Source organism: Cavia porcellus, unplaced genomic scaffold (genome assembly GCF_034190915.1).
Source record: "Cavia porcellus strain 051 isolate PalLab524CR breed Dunkin Hartley unplaced genomic scaffold, mCavPor4.1 scaffold_7, whole genome shotgun sequence".
In the NCBI taxonomy this organism is placed as follows: Eukaryota; Metazoa; Chordata; class Mammalia; order Rodentia; family Caviidae; genus Cavia; species Cavia porcellus.
In genome coordinates this window covers 72,139,216-72,156,002 of record NW_026947490.1, presented here as the reverse complement: position 1 = coordinate 72,156,002, position 16,787 = coordinate 72,139,216, and the positions used below count along the sequence as shown (strand labels likewise).

The window sequence follows — 16,787 nt, the reverse complement described above, 5'->3', positions numbered from 1 at the left end:
AACAAACAAACAAAAAAACCCAAAAACCCAAAACAACAAAACAGAAATACAAAAGCAAACAACAAAAAAATACCAGTTAAGTCAGATTTAATACTGACTTTAATATGATCTTGGGGAGGAATATCCTGGCTCACGCAGTGGCTGGATATTTAGGGATCAAATAACATCTTGTCTTCTCTGTATTTCAGGAAGCTTTCTTATTAGAATCATATCTTTAAAGAAAGAAAGTTATATTAAAAAATTGAAGTGTGAGTCAGTTTTCAGTAATACAGAATGATAAAAAATCAAATACCTGAATCTTTGAAAATTTAGTGCAAAGAGATATTTTAAAAGAAATAAGAAAAAAGTCCCAAGGAGAGTTGATGTGCGTTTCTAGGATTAACCAGTCCTGGTGAAAACATTGAGTTTCAGTCTCATGAACATGATTTTGCCTGTGATGAAGAAGATTACCCAGGGATGAGACTTAGGTCCAGCACCCAGGAAGTGTCACGGGAGCTGCTTCCCGAGCCTACGGGAGCCTCAGGGAAACAGCAGCCGACCTAGACCTCCATGGTTATTTATTTAACTTGAGGACTTGAGAAAAAGCAGAAAAGCATTTTGCAATGCGCAGTATAGGAGTTTTTGTCAGGAGGCAGAGCTGGAATGGGCTGGTTATGTGACACCTGTCGACATAGTTTAGGCAATCTAACCAGGGCAGAGGGAACATAGTGATCGAATCACATGTCTCTGACAGTAACTTGCTCCTAATTCTGCTCACGTGTTCTGCAGCTTCTGCTCTGAAATCTAACCATGCGGTCCAGGAGCACAGGAGCGGGTGTTCCCCGAGATTCCCTCCTCATCACACCCAGGGTCAGTCGCTCCTTGGGCCAGCATCTCCTCACACTGTCCAATTGTAAGAAGACATGTTACATACTTACTTCATAATGAAAATGTCTTTTTTCTCTCTGGTGATTCAAAACATTAAAGAATATTTCTTCCAGAACCACCAATAAAGCATTCTCAGAACAAACATGTGTACTTTGATACATTTTCAATTTGTTTAATCTCAAGATAGACATCATAGGCGAGCACTAAGTGGTAGCATATTAGGTGTATGAAAACTGGCAGTGCTGAGATTTCCTCTTTTGGACATCAGGTTCTTGCAGCACCTCTCGAACAAAATCTATTGACTTTAAAATTAATAACTCTCATCATATGTTGGCTGTGCTCCTTGGTTACGTCCCTGTGATTAGAATCAGAGAACATGTAGTCCCAGCTGGCCTGTTTGTCAGAAGAGTTTCTGTTCTCTTCAATCATTCCACTTTCTGACTTTCTAAAACTCCCCTTTTATTCTGCAGTTAGTGTTAATCTCCCCAGTTCTTTCCTGCTTCTTCCTGCCAGTATTTCTGGGGTTTATTTTTCTGTTTCCTCTCCTTCTCTTTCTCTCTCACTCTCCCGCTGCTCCGTCTCTCCAATGTCTACTGGAAAGGGAAGCATTTTTGATACTATTCGCTTAAAAGTGTGGTGGCACTTTAGAGAAGTCTTGATTGGTCTTAATCTACATTTCAACTCCTGGTAATTTTACTAAAGGTAAATACTAGTGCTCAAACTTACCCTCTCTAGAAGAAAGTGGAGCACAGAGGGGAAGGACAGCATATTTCAGCAATTACCAAATGATAGAAAATGTTCTTAGATTGCCCGGGATGTCCAGGGTGGTTTAGAGAAGTTCTCTTGCTGTTTTTATTTATGTATGCACTGAGTGTCAGTGTTGAGCTTTAAATCCTGGAGGACATTCTCGTTTTTTCCATAAAACTGCAGTTAGTTCTCAGTTTTTCCATAGATGTGTCACCCTCATGTCCAGAAGAGCCATGGACTCATCTCTGAAGAGGTCTTGTCTCCCGCTGCATTTGTGGTCTCCTTTAGAATGTTTTCGTGGGATGCGTGTGACTCTCTCCTTTATTCCCAGCACCAGTGCCTGGGGTGGCTCCAGCCTGGGGGCGGTGATCAGAGCCAGGGGTAGGGACAGAGCAAGGTCTGGGTGCCCGGACCCTTCCAGGGTGGCTGGGTGTCTGGAGTGAGAGTGAGAAAGCTCTCGATGTCTGAGAAGTGCAAACACTTTCTCTTCCCTTCCTCTGGGTGAGTAGAAAAGCTCATTTCATTAATTTTAATTTTGCTGTCCCCCATAGATTTATCTTATAATTTAAATGAACATTGAAGGCCTCCCTGTGTCTATTTCGTCTGCTTTCAAACGAGTCAACTGAGGACAAGTGCTTTTCAGAGGTAAATGTTTATTCAGCCATACACCATTTTATTTTTAAATGCTTTACCTATCATGAAGTTTACCGCTGATATAGAAAACCCAACACCCAAAGTTAGAGGGGGAGAGGTTTATTTGACTCCCAGTTTGTAGAGGTTTTAGGCCTTCTTGACAGGTTCCAAGGCTTAGCAGAGGGGATCGCAGGGGAGAAAGCGCTCATGGCAGGCAGAAGGCAGCAGAGCCGCGAAGCAGCGAAGGAGCAGAGAGGATCTGCTGGCCTTCTTTGGTCCCTTTGTCTCCGCCCAGGCCACCTGCCTTTGGGTGGTGCCGCCCACACCCCAGTGGGGCTTCCTGTACCCACTGCCAGGACTGCGCTGGCCTGGTCAGCGGGCTGACTTACTTAAGGTGCCACATGCCCTCCTCCCAACAGCATACACTCTAGATGCAGCCGTTTCGGAAAAGCCCCGCGTATGACCGCAGGAGACTGGGGGGACTCTAGACGCAAGCCGTAATAACTGGTGAAGCATCTAACATTTCCGGAAGACCTGTTTTTCCTGAAAATTGTCTAGCACCAATTTCAAACACATTGAAGGTGCTTGAAGAAGAATAATATAAAGAACAATTAGCTTTTTTTTTTTTTTTTTTTTTTAACCAGGATTCATGTATTGTTAACATTTACTTAGTATGCTGACTGTGTACTTTGCTGTCTTTCAGGCATGCGTACCTGTGCAATGTGTGTGCATAGACAGATGTGTACAGTAATGTGCATACACAAGTGTAATTTAAAAATTTTAATTTTATTAGTACCTGCTTGCAGTTTGTAATGATTACATTCATTAGGGGCGTTATACCTGTGTGTAACACATCTTAATAGTCTTTGCAGCATCTTATCAAAAGAATCAATCAAGGTCAATCTCCCTGTTCCCTGTTATCTATCTTTTATTTTGCTCTTTATTTATATTTTGGACCTCTCATGTAAGGGGAAAACATGTGATACTTAAGGTTGTGTATCTGATTTACTTCATTTTACATTATGGTCTCAAGGTATATTTATTTTCTTACAGGTGACTCAAATTGTTCTTCTTTATAGTAGAGTAATGCTCCATTGTGTATAAATGTGTGTGCATTTTCTTTATCCATTCATCAGCCAATGGACACACAGGCTGCTCCCAAGGCTTACCTGTATGAATTGTGCTGTATGAACATGTATCCCTGTAATACATGGTACTTTTAACTCTTTTCGGAAGATACCCAGAAGGTGACGCATAGGTGCTTGAGTGGAATGTCTAGTCTCAGTGTTTCAGGAATGTCTGTACTGATTCCCACAGTGACTGTACTAGTTTACATTCCCACCAGCAATGCAGAAGAGCTCCTTTCCCCCTGCAGCCTCAGCAGCATTTGTTACCACTAGATTTCTTGATCCTGGCTGTTCTCTCTGGGGTAAGGTGGCATCTCGGTGTTAATTTGCATTTTTCTAATCGCCAGTGAAACTGAACTTTCTTTCATGTGTATGCACGTCTACTTATTTTAGCTGGCTATTTTTTGATTAGGTCTTTTACAGTATTTTCAGTGGCCTAATCTTTTTTCTTGAGTTCTTTATATTTCTAGGTATAAGTTCTCTGTCTCAGGTGTGTTTACTTTCCACTGGAGCATTTGAGAGTAAGTTGCATGTATCTTGGCCCCTCGTCCATAAGGACAGTTGTTAGTTTCAGTAAAGGCAATGCCTATGTGATCATTTAATTTGTCTTCCCATTGTCCCACGTAATGTGTATGTTTTCTCCAGGGCAGGCATGCAACTCTCATGTTTTTTAAAATCTCTGGAACATTCCATAGCCTTCTCCCATTTTTAATGCCATTGCTAGTTTTAAAGACAGAGTCTCCCACTTTTTAAACCTAGATGTCTCCTCACTTTGAAGTGTCTGGAGTTTCTTCGAGACTGGTGCAGGTTTATGTGTCCTGGGCAGAACACTACAGTGTGTTTGGTGGACAGTCCCATCAGGAGGCTGGGATGTCTGTCACTCCTCCTGTAATGTCAGGATTCACCATGCAGAAGGGTTTCTTCCTCCAGTGTAAAGAGTTATTATTTTCTCCTTACAACTAATTAGCAGTTTATAGGGATGCACTTTAAGACCATACAAAGGTCCTGCTCTTCACTGGATTGCCCCTGGATTTAGCATCCATTCATGGTTCTGCCTGAACCAGTCTCTCTTGTGATGGTAACCGCAAGGACAATCACACTGTCATGTTTGGCATTCACCACGTGACATTCCTTTCTCCTTGTGCGCCTGTGTGTGTGTCTTAGTCCACATCACTGCTGTGACAGCATACCTTGGCCTGAGGAATTTTTACAAGCAATAGAGCATCACTGCTTGTAAGAAATAAAGAGCAGAGCAAGATAGACTGTATCTGAGATTAAGATCCAAGAGGGGCGCTGGCCCTGGAGTGTGAGAACAGCAGCCGGGGAAGTCAGAATTGGAGGTGCTGCCGAAACTCCTGGTATCTGCGCACAGTTTGGAGACCTCCAGGGACTTCCCCAGCGCCTCCACTTCTGATTCACTGCTTTTCTCCATTCCACACCTGCTTCTGTCTCCTGTCACAGGGAGAACCCTGGATTCCGGCATCATCCACACGATTCCTCATGGACTCAGCCCCATGATCCTTCTAAGCTAGTTACAGATTGCTTCGCCTGAGTATGCTACAAAGTGAGCAAAGAATGCAGGAACGAAGGAGCCTACTCAGGAGAGCTCAGGGGCTCCAGGCACGTCCCCCCACCTCCTCCCCTCTCAGAGCAGAAGGGCACGAGGGACTGGGCTCGGAACTGTGTTTGTCAGAAAGAAACTCAGTTTTCTTCCTCTGCCTCGTCCTGCTCCTGCTTCTGCTCCTCTTCCTCCACTTCTTTGTTCTCCTCCTCTTCCTCCTCCCCATATCTTCTTCCTTTTGTGGCCCTCCATGACAGTCACGGTATTCATGTGACATATGATGAAATTCATTCCTTTCAGTCTCCTCACTCCTGTCGATCTAACTTTTCTGGAAAACGTCAAACATTAACCTGCTTCAAAACCCACGAGGAGGCCGGCAGACCCCCCACCCTGTGCACCCCTCCCTCTCTTTCTCCCCATCCCTGTCTGCTGACAGAAGGGTCATTTTGCAGTTTTCTCTTGCGTATCTTTTTGTGAAGATAATCGTATGCATGTGTGTTTTCTTAGTTACCCTCTTAGGTTCTGCAAGGCCAACATCACTGTACGTAGTCTTTGGTATTTCCGACCAATTTCAGGAGAACTTCCTTGTTTTTTTTTTTTTTTTTTTAATGGCATAGCACTGATCACGTGGCCATCTCAGGGTTCATTTACACTTGCCTGTAACTGGGCTCTGAGGCAGCTTGTGGCGTTGGCAATTACAAACCAATGCCTAGTGAATAAATTTTGTTCATGTGTATTTTTGAATGTTGGAGGGAAATCTTCAGGATAAGTCCCCACAAGGAGGGTTGCTGGGCTTACAGGTGAACCACAGGCACTCTGACCATTAACATGAAGTTCCCTTCCTTGGGGTCAGTACCATTTACACCCCAACAGCCACCATGAAGGCAACAGTTTCACTGTGCTCTCTGGGACAAGCTGTACTGCGGAGGTTTTGAATTTTTCCAATCTGGTGGGTGAAGAGTGGAATCTCACCGCAGTTTTGGTTTGTGTATTTTGTTATTAGTGAGGGTGAGCGTCTTTCCATATGCTATGTACTTTTTTCGAGTTTCCTTCTCTTTTTTCCCCATATATGTATGGGAATTTTTGTACTTCCTCAATATTTAAAAAGTTCTTTTTTTATATCATACATCTTAGCTCTTTGTCTGTGATACATACAAAATATTGGATATATTTTGTCCAGTTTTATATAGTACTTTGTTAGATGACTTTGCTTATGTACTTTTTGCCATGTAAAGTTTTGTTAATTCTTATTTAATTCAGTTGATCACTTCATCTGTTGCACCCAGATTTGTAATCATGCTAAGAGAGCCTTCTCAAACACCCGTGTGACACGGGGCACACATACATGTCTTTGCTCCTGGTACTTACAGCATTTTATTCTTTATATTTTGATCATGACTTCATTTGACACACTTTTTTGCTACTTGAGTTTTTATATAGTATGAGGAATTGACTTAATTTTATCTTTTTCCAAATGGCTAGTCCACTGTCTAGTGTGGATTATAAGGAGACCTTAAGATTCGGCTTTTATCATTTGCTAGATTCTGTACATAGCTAAGGCTTACCATTTTTAATGTACTATATATGCAGTAATAAAACTTGTATCAAGTAAGTGCCCTGCGGTAAATTAGTTCTCTACAAAGGAGTAGTTTTAAAGCTAAAATATCATCTAACGACCTTTATACTATTCTTACTGGAATGTTTGATTAGGTGTCACAATCCTAGCAGCCAAGTGGTCATATGTCCCCAGCACTGGAGCTCATACTTGGCTGAAATGCTGACTCCTGAACTTGTTACTAAAAATTCTTCCCTAAATATTCAGGTGTTGGGGCCTCAATATTTTATGTGCTTATCACGTAACCCCAGCAGGAAGGGCAGGGGGCTGGAGACCTCCTTTTGAGAAGCAGAGTCTTGGAAGAGAGGGCAGCTGTAGTGCGGTGAGAGTCCAGGAATGGTGTGGTGTCTTGTGTGAAAGGTGGCAGCTGAATTGTTTGGGCAGTGGTGAAAGCAAGGAGCTTCCCGCCCACCCGAGAGCAGACGCTGAACTCTACTGCTGGTGAATTCACACTTGGTCACTTAGACATCATTTAGACGTTAATCTGATTTAATGTTTTAGTTCTGTGGTTCCCAGATCTTTTTGTTTTGCATATTGCTTAGTAGGCTAAGGACTCCAAATGACTTACTTTGGGGCTTAAGCCTCATTTAGTTCACGGTGATAGGAAGGCTGCTCTGATTTTGTGAGGTTAGAAATTAGATTAAATAAGTACATTTGCCGTGTTTAATAGTGCATATTCTATGATAGAAACTGTAATGTTGCTCAGTACCCTGCCTCTTACCATCTGGGAAGTTAGTACTCTGGGCGCATTGTTTCCAACCAGAGACCTAAATGCTTGGATCTGGACATGATAATTTATGCAGCTTTCTACCGAACTTGGACTATGGATGCTTGGCCACACGGTGGGTGAGAGTGCGTGAGAAGCACACGCCTCCATTTCTGAGCCCATCCCTGAACATTCATCCCCAGGCAGATTCCCCAAGGGACTCGTGTCTCTAATCTCTGTTGTGCAAGTTCCCTATGGATAAAGTTCCAGGTGCATGGAACACGCATGGTCCCATTTGCCGTGAGGTGGTGAGCGTGAAGCACAGTGGTCCGGGAGGCTTAAGGTTTCCACTGTTTGCACCTCTTCTCATCTGGCATTAGTCGGGGTGGTGTTCCTTATCCCCAAGTCCAAGCTGCACGGCACAGCACAGCACAGCACAGCCAGAGAACAGCTAAGCTTGGAAAGGATTTCTGGCATATCTGCAGTCTGGCTTTTTTTTCTTGTCATCTGTATTTCATAACATAAATTAATGAGACTTTCATTTTGGTGAAATCTGCCTGCTGAATGATGATCACAAATAACACAGTCATCCATTAGCATTTGGAATCTTGATTAAACCGTTTTGCAAGCAATTTCAGTCTAGCAGCTGTTAAAGAGGAGAGATTGAAAGGAAAAAATATGACTTGGCACTGAATCATTTGTGCTTCCTCCATGGCTTATGAAACTGATGTAGATTATAATATGGTCTGTTAACGTACAGGGGAGCCCTCTCGGCTTTAGCCCTGATTACCGTCTGATACAGAAATGATGTTTCTGCCGTACGTTGCTAACAGGATGTCACACTCGTAAAGTGTTGATACTGGCCCCTTTTTGCTAAAAGTATTTCCTGAAAGTTTTGCTTATGCTTTTGCCACACCTTCGTCTGTCGCTTCCCTCCATTATTCACGTTCTGTTGCGATTCCTCGCACTGGGCTCCTGTTTTCCCTGCTTACTGTTGAAATCCCTCAGCTCATCCACCGGCTGATTTCCCCAGGCTTCTCGGGGTATCCTGACTGTCCCCGCAGCTTCACAGGAAGACCTTGGCGTGTGCCTCAGGATCCATGCCCAGGAGCCCGAGATGCAGTGGATGAGCCTCATGGCCCCAAGGATGTGACCTGGCTCTGTCACTCTTCCAGGGGAACATTTGAAATTTTTTGTCTTTACCCTTTTCTGGTATGGGTCCTGAATCATCATCTTAGTGTGATCCAGCGGGTCTCATTGAAGTTGTTTTCAGTAGACGGATGAAGTCCAGCTCTGTATCCACCGTCCTTCCTTACAGCTGCCCCTGAAACCTGAGCGCGGAACCCTGAAATGTGGAATGAAAAAATCTTAGGGAGATGAAGTCGCTGGCATAGTGCACAGTGGCTAAGCAGCCTTTAAGCATATTTTATAAACATTCCATTGTTAGTGGCACTGACATAACCTTGAAAATGCTTTGCTCATTGTATTCCCCTGGGGAAAACAGCTCAAGTAATAACATAGATGTTCGTGTTGTTGTTGAGTTATATCAGGCATAGCTCAGTCTTTCCTGAAGTTGCTTATTTTTCACTGTAATAGAACTCTCTTTAGTGAGTGAGTAACTTTATGTGCATTTGTTTGGGAGTGGCAGCAAATAGTAAAAATAATTTATTGCATGCAGTTTCTCCTCTAACCTTTGCGTTATGCACGATGTACTATTTTTTCCTTGTCTTTAGGAAAACAGATTTCTCCTCCTAGAATACTACTGTCCTCAAGTCAATGCTAACCCTCTTTAAAATATTGTAGTTTGGGATTAAAAAGTCCGGCTTATTTTTTTTTTTAACCAGAAGGTCCAGACATCACTAAGTGATGAGTTGGTTCAGTGACTCAGAGATGTCACTTCTGACATCTTTGCAAGTTTTTCAGCCTTTTGCTTAGGGTCACAAGAGGGCTGCCATTAGTCGGGCCACTGTATCTACTTTTAAGTCAGGAGTCAGGGAAATGACCTGTTTTGTCTTTATAACTTAAGAAGTGAATATAATATTCTTCTCAGGAGGATCTGTAACCTTAAAATATTGTAATAAATAATATTGTACTTTAAAATGTATTATCTAAAAACAGATACATCAGCATTACATCATAAAGTTCATTAAGAAATTTTGCTCACCTACAGTACCGATGTGTTTTAAAAGCTGAGACCACAAGCATAAAGGAAAAAGAGATTTTGCCTTCTGGGCTCATCGGGAAGAAATGCAAAAAATGGGCACACACAAGGCAGGGGCACGTGCGTGATAACCACTGAGCCTCGCTGGCTGGGGAGTGGAGCTGTGGCATGGCACCTGGGCCGTGAGGACTGGGTCAGTGGTGTGGTCAGTGTGTGTGTGGGCACCTCGGGCAAGGGACTGGGACGGCTCATCATATAGGGTGAGGGTGGGGCTTTAGTCTCACAGTTCATTTAGGGCTTGGACCTCTGTCTTTCCCCTGGTCATTATGCTGTGGCCTTGTGTTTTCACCAGATTCGAATTCCCCACAGCTTCACTGTCCTGGAACCCAGGGACAATAAGGTCCATGTTTTCCTGTGTGAACGTTAGTATTCAGTAGCAAGTGTAGTGTATTGGTAATCCAATGCCTAATCTGACACATAACGGGGATAGATTTCATCATGTAAAATATAAAAGATGGAATTTGTTTTCAATATCTGAAAATCAGAATATTTCCTAGGTACATCCCGTTTCTCTGGAAAAATGAGAAGGTATGAAAATACCAGGCCTCCACTCCTGTGTGACAGTGACAGACGTCATTGGCCATTGGCCTCATTTCCTGTTGGTTTACAACATGCTCCTCAGCCTCTTTTAAGGTTCGGAGTTGGTCCCCCAGGGTGTTCCTGTTTGCTCCCTTGGTGCCGGCCACAGGGTTATGTAAAGGTGACCAGCTCCCGGTTCTCTTCCCAGTGGAGCACTGGACTTCTGTCTGTGCAGACAGCAGCCCACTGGGTGTCAACAGGTTACACTGGCTGTGCCGGTTTCTTGCATTCACAGGGCTCACTGAAGTAGCTCTGTGTTAACGAACATTTCTAGTTATCTCATACATAATTTCTGAGCCTCTAAAACGACTCCTCCTTTAACGACACTAATCGAAAACAGCTCTGGAGATGACACAGACAGGACTGGGGCTGGAAGCACAGCGCCCGGGCACTATGGCGCATTTTGTTGGTGTGGTCAACTCACTTCATTTCACGGGGCCCAAGCTTCTTCTCTTAGGAGACGTCTGTAAGGTCGCCAGCACTGAGGTTCTCACTGGCATTCTGGGGTTACATGATGTCCTGTTCCGGGACATGTGGGTCAGTACCGGCTCACGCAGCTGAAAGGCACTATTGCTTTTTACCCTTAGGAGTTTTAGAGACCTGATTAAGTGTCTCACTAGGAAATACCCAACTTTCAACCCCAGTCACTCTTTTTAGTAAGAAGGATTCCAAAATATGGGATCCCATATTGTGGATATTTAGAGGTTGTGGTTCTAAATCAGACTGGAAGCAGGAAAAGGGTTAGAGGTTTTCACATTATGTTTTGCTAGAAGAGAGGGTCCTGTCATTGAGCCCCTGACTGTGTGGGCTAAGGAATAGCAAAACAGAGAATTATCAGGCTTACTTTGCTCATTTTAATCATTGCAAAGTAGATTCAGTAGGGAGAAGGGACTAATCATACCAGGAACCGGATGAAAAACTGCGGCTGCTAAAATTCTCAGTTCAAGGATCTCTGTTACGCCTCTGGTCGACCGCAGAAGAGAGACTTTTGATGCCAATATGGGCTTGTGCTAGAAAGCTGTTGATTTTTATGCCTATAAGGAAACTGGAAAAGCTCCTGTTCGTTTCTGTCCTTTAAAATTTAAATGGCCTGTAGGTCGGATGGGAGAGCTTCAGTGAACTGTCAATCTCAGATGAATCGGAGCCAATTTTGATGAGGTTTCAGTGATTTGTGGATCACTGGTTGCAGGATCACACCATTCATCACATAGTCTAGAAAGCAAAAATCTGGATCAATTTTTGGCCATTGAATTGCTAGGTCTTTAACCTTGGAGTACAGGGCTCTTTGGAATTGAAAATATGACATAGGTTTCCATGTACCAGAGGTGAATGAACCTATGTACCACCTCTGAGAAAGTTTCTTTTTCTAAAAAGCTTTAAAATTTTCTCCAAGTTATTTCAGTTATACTTAAAATGATATTTCTTTTTTTTTTTTTTTGTCTTTTTCCTTTTTATTGGTACCAGGGATTGAACTCACGACTGCCTGCTTGAAAGGCAGGTGCTTATGCCACTGAACTAAATCCGCAGCCCCCTAAAATGATATTTCTAATACCAGGTAACTTTAATCCTAACCATGAATTCTGTACCTTTGTTTAGTGACCTTTCAAGTTCTCTTGATTTCTGTTCTTTCTCTCAAATCATCCCCTCCCTTCTCTGTGAGTTGAATCTTAATGGGAGATCCATATCATGGCTCTCCCATAGACACCCTGATGGAGCTTGGGACCACACTCTCCAGGCTTCCTTCCTGTCCAGTTTCCCATAGCTTGTTAAAAATGAAACTTGCCTACACAGATGAATGGAGGAGACATTAGATCTCTCCTTCCTTCGGTGACCTTCTCCCCTTCTGAACTGTGGCCCTGCTGACCACTGTGGTCCCAGCCCCACCACCAACACTGGTCTACAGACCCCCAGAAGCACTGCATGCCCCAGGTGCTCATTTCTAGTGCACGAAGCAGGGCTGGCACACCATGGGGTGGGGGCTTGGCCGTGGGCTCAGGACTCTGCCTTTAGCTGAAGATAACTTTTCCTGTTCACGACGACATTGAAGCCAACACTAAATATTGCTGACATTGATGCTAATTACAGATTGATGTTAATTACAGATATGAAGAATGGGCACATGAGAAGAGAGATATTTAAAAAATGGACATGGCTATAAAAGTGATGCTAATTATATGTATTTATATTCATGGCTCATTATTTATAGCTAATGAGCGTGTGACACAATGACAGTGATGCAGATTAGATATATCAAACCACTAACTTGTCTCATGCAATTGCAGCAATAAGCACTCTCCGTGGACACAGGTTGTCCTGTAGAAGTTTGTGTGCTGACATTCAGAACTACTGGAAGTCAAGAAGTTCCCACGGGGACACTACGGAGTGAGGACCACAAGGATAACGATTTTACATTTCATCCCATGAACAGTACCATGGGAAAGCTGTTCCTGTTTTTCTGACAAGAAGCTAAGGCCCAGGGAATATAAATAAATGCTCTAAACCATAATGATATATTTTGGACTCGATTTTTTTTCTAAGTTTTCTCTTGGCTCTATATGGTGAAGTCAAGCTGTTGGAAGGTGTTTAATAATACACATAAATACCTTTAATCAGTGGCATGAAAACAATGCCAGGAGAGATGGTTATCTACTAAGAACTTGCATAATTAAGATGTTTGGGTACAGGCAGGAGTTCTAGGACCTGGGTGATGACATAACTGGCCCTGTAGTCAGATTTCAGAAGATGTTTTTGTTTTTGGATTTTGTGTCTCTGGAGGGTTCTCAAAAGCTTCACAATTCTAAAACAATTCTCTGGTTTCCCTAGCATCTTTTGGCATCTTTTAGGTACCCAGATGATCTCGCCCTGTCTTTAGTATTTCACATGTACATATCCTTTTCCAGACAAATAGCAGTGTCCATGGAGACACGTGTTCCTAGACTGAGTGGGCTGTGAACCCTCGTGTCCTGTGGAGCTTGGGAGATGGACGTTCTGACTGACCCATTCCACAGTGAGACCCAAGCACTCCTTGCTGTTTTGAGATTCATCTACAAGCCATGGAACAAAAGGAAAGTTAATTTTCCAAATCTGAGGCAAAGCACAGAGGACGAATGGAACGTAAAATGCTCTGAAGTGTTAAGAAAACTAGATTGCGGCCTCTTCAAGCGTATTTGGGTCCCACAGTTTACCTTGTGGTTAGTCTTGACTTTGTGCTCCCTGAAAACAACGTGGCAGTGAGCCAGTGAGCAGTGTACCCACTAATTTGTGGACATGAAGCATAACATGCATCTGTTATTGCTGAATTAATGAGCTTATGATTTTCACGAAGAGGTAGATCAATTTTGAGTTTTATCAGCCTCAGTGGTTGAAATGAAAATATCAACATTTGTTTTTATTCTCCCAGCAAAGCAACTAATTGTTTTCCTCTGGGTGATGATAATTAACAAAATCCCTCTTGTCTTCCCGACCAGTGCACAGCTGGTACTCAGATAATCACAAAGACTTAGTTTATGTGGTGACATTAAACCCCTAACTTGGCACAGCACATTAACTATATATTATTGCCTGAGCTTATTAATTCTAAATTGTGCCTCAGTGAACTTCTCAAATTGGGAGCAACATTTATATTAATAAATGATAGTCATGGGGGGGAGTTACCGTGAAGATCCATGGAGTATGGATTTCTTTCTCTTCTCTGAATGTAAGAGCTAAGCATGCGACTTTGATATGTTTGAATAGGTTCCAGAGCAGCACCTCATTCACTGGTCATGTATTTTTAGGGTTCTTTTTCCAGGTCGTTATGATCAGACATGTGCTCTACAGGCCCGGGTCTGGGGCTGACATGTCCCTGCCCTGCTGCCTCTGCTCCTCCTCCTCACAGTGCAGGTTGGCACCCAGATTCCCTCGGTGCCTAAGGCCTCTGAGCAAGTCCACTTCTCCACGCGTGGACTTGCCCGAGGGCTGTCATCCCTCACATGTTCTGTGTAGCATCACTTGGGTGACAAGGGCTGTGTTTCTTTTGATTTATGAGTTTCCAGCATTGCTCAGGGAGGGTTCGTAGGTAGCCGAGCAGGGAGCACGGAGGAGCGCAGTGGGGTGAGGGTGCTCTTGGCCGCGTGAGGAAGCCTGGCTTGGCCTGGCCTGCGGGCAGCCTGCAGAGCTGGGCCTCTGCTGTCATACAGGGGAGGCTGTGTTTGCTTTTGCAAGGCCTCAGAAAGTCAGCAAATGTTACTTCCATCCTACAGGGCTGCTGTGGAAGTCCTTAGATGCAATCATACTGTGTGCTGGGCAAAGTAGGCGAGAGGTGCCTTTATGTAACCCCTTGGAAAGAAATGCAGCAGAATCCATCAAGAACTCACGTAGAGATTGTTTTCTTTAATCTCGTAAAATATAGCACCGGGAAATCAATTTTAATGAAATTCATGGTAGAGAAATAGCTTTCCTGTACACGGGAGGTGCCTCAGATTTGTCTTAAGTGGGAAACACTGTTAGCACTCCTGTCCAGCACTGTGGGGATGGTCAGTGGAACGTGGCCCATTAGCCAGCGGGCGCTTTGCATGTCAAGTTAAAGTGTTTCCCACAATTTGATCGTCATAGGAAAAATCCTCATGTGAAGGCATAAAGTTGATAAAGACATCAGATGTAGAAAAGGCCCAGAGGAAAATATTATTAAATGTAGTCATAGAAGAGACCAGAAGAAAATCCATCAAATTTTAATGGTTTTTGGTTGTATTTTTTTGTTTTCTTTTTGCCAATTCTATTAAAAGACCCTTTTAAAATTTAAGTTATTTTATATTACGAATATAATGACCTACCCATGAATTGCAAGAGGGATTTTGTCAATGGGGTCACAGTAATAGCTCCATACACGCTTACAAAGTGCCTTGATCATGCCCATCCACCCTTCTTCTACCACCTGGGCGCCCTGCTGGTCCCCAGGGGCCCTTTTGAGACCCCATCCTGCCTCCTGTCTTCCTCACCTCTACGGCACACAGCAGATCGGCTCATGACGACACCTAAGCAGTTTGTCTGCACATCTTGGAATGAGGAACAGGCAGATTTTATACGGAAGATGTGAGAATCTTCCCCTTTCTGCATAGAAAAGCACATGTACCATAAAGGAAAAAGATAAGGGCTCACAGAACCCGGAGGGAAACTGATCCCAGTGACTTCCAGCTTTTGCATCTACCCCCTCATGGGGCCTGGTGAACACCACGAGATTCTTGTGCCTTTCAGTGTGTGGCTTTTAACTTCCAGTTGGTTACTGTTATCAGCAGTCAGGTATAAATACATTAAAAAACCATTATTTTGGGGTGCTTTAAAAATTCTGCAATGAACGGTATTACAGTACTATAGAACTGCTAATAAATATAATGATTGGTGGAGTTTTGAAAAATAGGCATTTTATCAGGAGCTTTTCTGACACACCTTTTGTAGCAAGTAAGGAGGTGCGACAATTCTCTCAGTACAGTAAAATTCTTACCTTTGTTTTGTCACCAACTAAATCCATACAAAGCTGAAGAGGTAGGGAGAGGAAAACTGGTTATCTGTGAGACCACTCTAGATGCTCCGCTGTGAGCACTGTGTGTTTCTTTCCTGGCTGCTTCCCCTGCTTGTACCTAATGTCGCCAGGGTGGAGCCAGGCATAGTCCTGTAATTGCACTTTAGGGAATGTTACACCACGAACGATTCCCCTTCCACAAATGCTTTCATTCATCAGTATTTCTAGTGGTTGGATGGTGGTAAGCAATTTTTTGTGTGGCCCATTCAGGAGTTAGGGGACAGAGGTTGGTTAGCCACATGGGTGGCCACACCAGGCTGAGTGTAACCCACAATGGTCAGAGGCAAATGGAATTACCCAACTTCCCAATAACAAGAAAAATAAAAAACAGACAAAATACTGCGATCCTGTGGTCATAAATGACCTCTCCTCCTTACTAAATCATTGCTTCTCAAATTCTAATGCTCTTTGAATCCCCTGAGAGCCTTCAGATTCGGGTTCTCTGGGTGGGTGTGGTGCCCACGGTCTGGAGCTGTGAAGCAGCCCTGATGCGTGCCTGTGCGCGGCTCTGTGAGACCACCTTTAGAGCCAGGACTGAGAGGACCCAGCTCAAGCCCAGCATTCCTGTGAAATCATGTCCACTGTCCCTAGGCAGGTGGCCTTCTCCTGTTCTGGTTCTCCAAGCACACTATTTACACTTCTGTGTGGCACCTAGCACACGCAGCCTGCCTTGGTGCACTGCCCTGTGTGGTTCTGCTCACGCCTGAGCTCTTACAGTGATTTCTGCACATTTCCAGAAAGCTGTCGGTCCCAGCTCAGGGGTGCGGATGGCACAGGGGTATGAATGCCGTCCCAGCCCATGATTGTCAAATTATTGAACTGTATGAAAAAGATAAAATGATATATTGAAAAAAATAGCATTACTTAGACATTGACTTATAAATTATTAACCTAGAACCCCACTAGGGGAAATCATGGGAGATAGCAGTCATGTAAATTACACTAAATGGCAAATAAGTGGGCATGGAATTTTTATTTTTAAAATGTATTATGGACTACAGATTGAATGGTAGATTCTGTGGGATGACCAAGCTAATTTGGCATGACACATATTTCCACAGATAATCAAATATATGGGTGATGACTGGTTTTTCAAATTTTGAGTCCAATTTGGGTCATGGGTTAATGGGCCTCCGAGTAGCACAGGGCCTGTGGTGGGTCGCCTCGTCCAGGG

At 43.5% G+C, this 16,787-nt stretch overlaps 1 long non-coding RNA gene across 1 annotated transcript; it reads left to right on the top strand.

The window, feature by feature from the left end:
* The first annotated feature begins 6,769 nt into the window (after positions 1-6,769).
* Positions 6,770-12,562, top strand: LOC134476741 (uncharacterized). Its single transcript, XR_010048546.1, has 3 exons — positions 6,770-6,872; positions 11,521-11,611; positions 12,339-12,562. It is a non-coding gene; the product is annotated as an uncharacterized LOC134476741 (long non-coding RNA).
* The last annotated feature ends 4,225 nt before the right edge of the window (positions 12,563-16,787 follow it).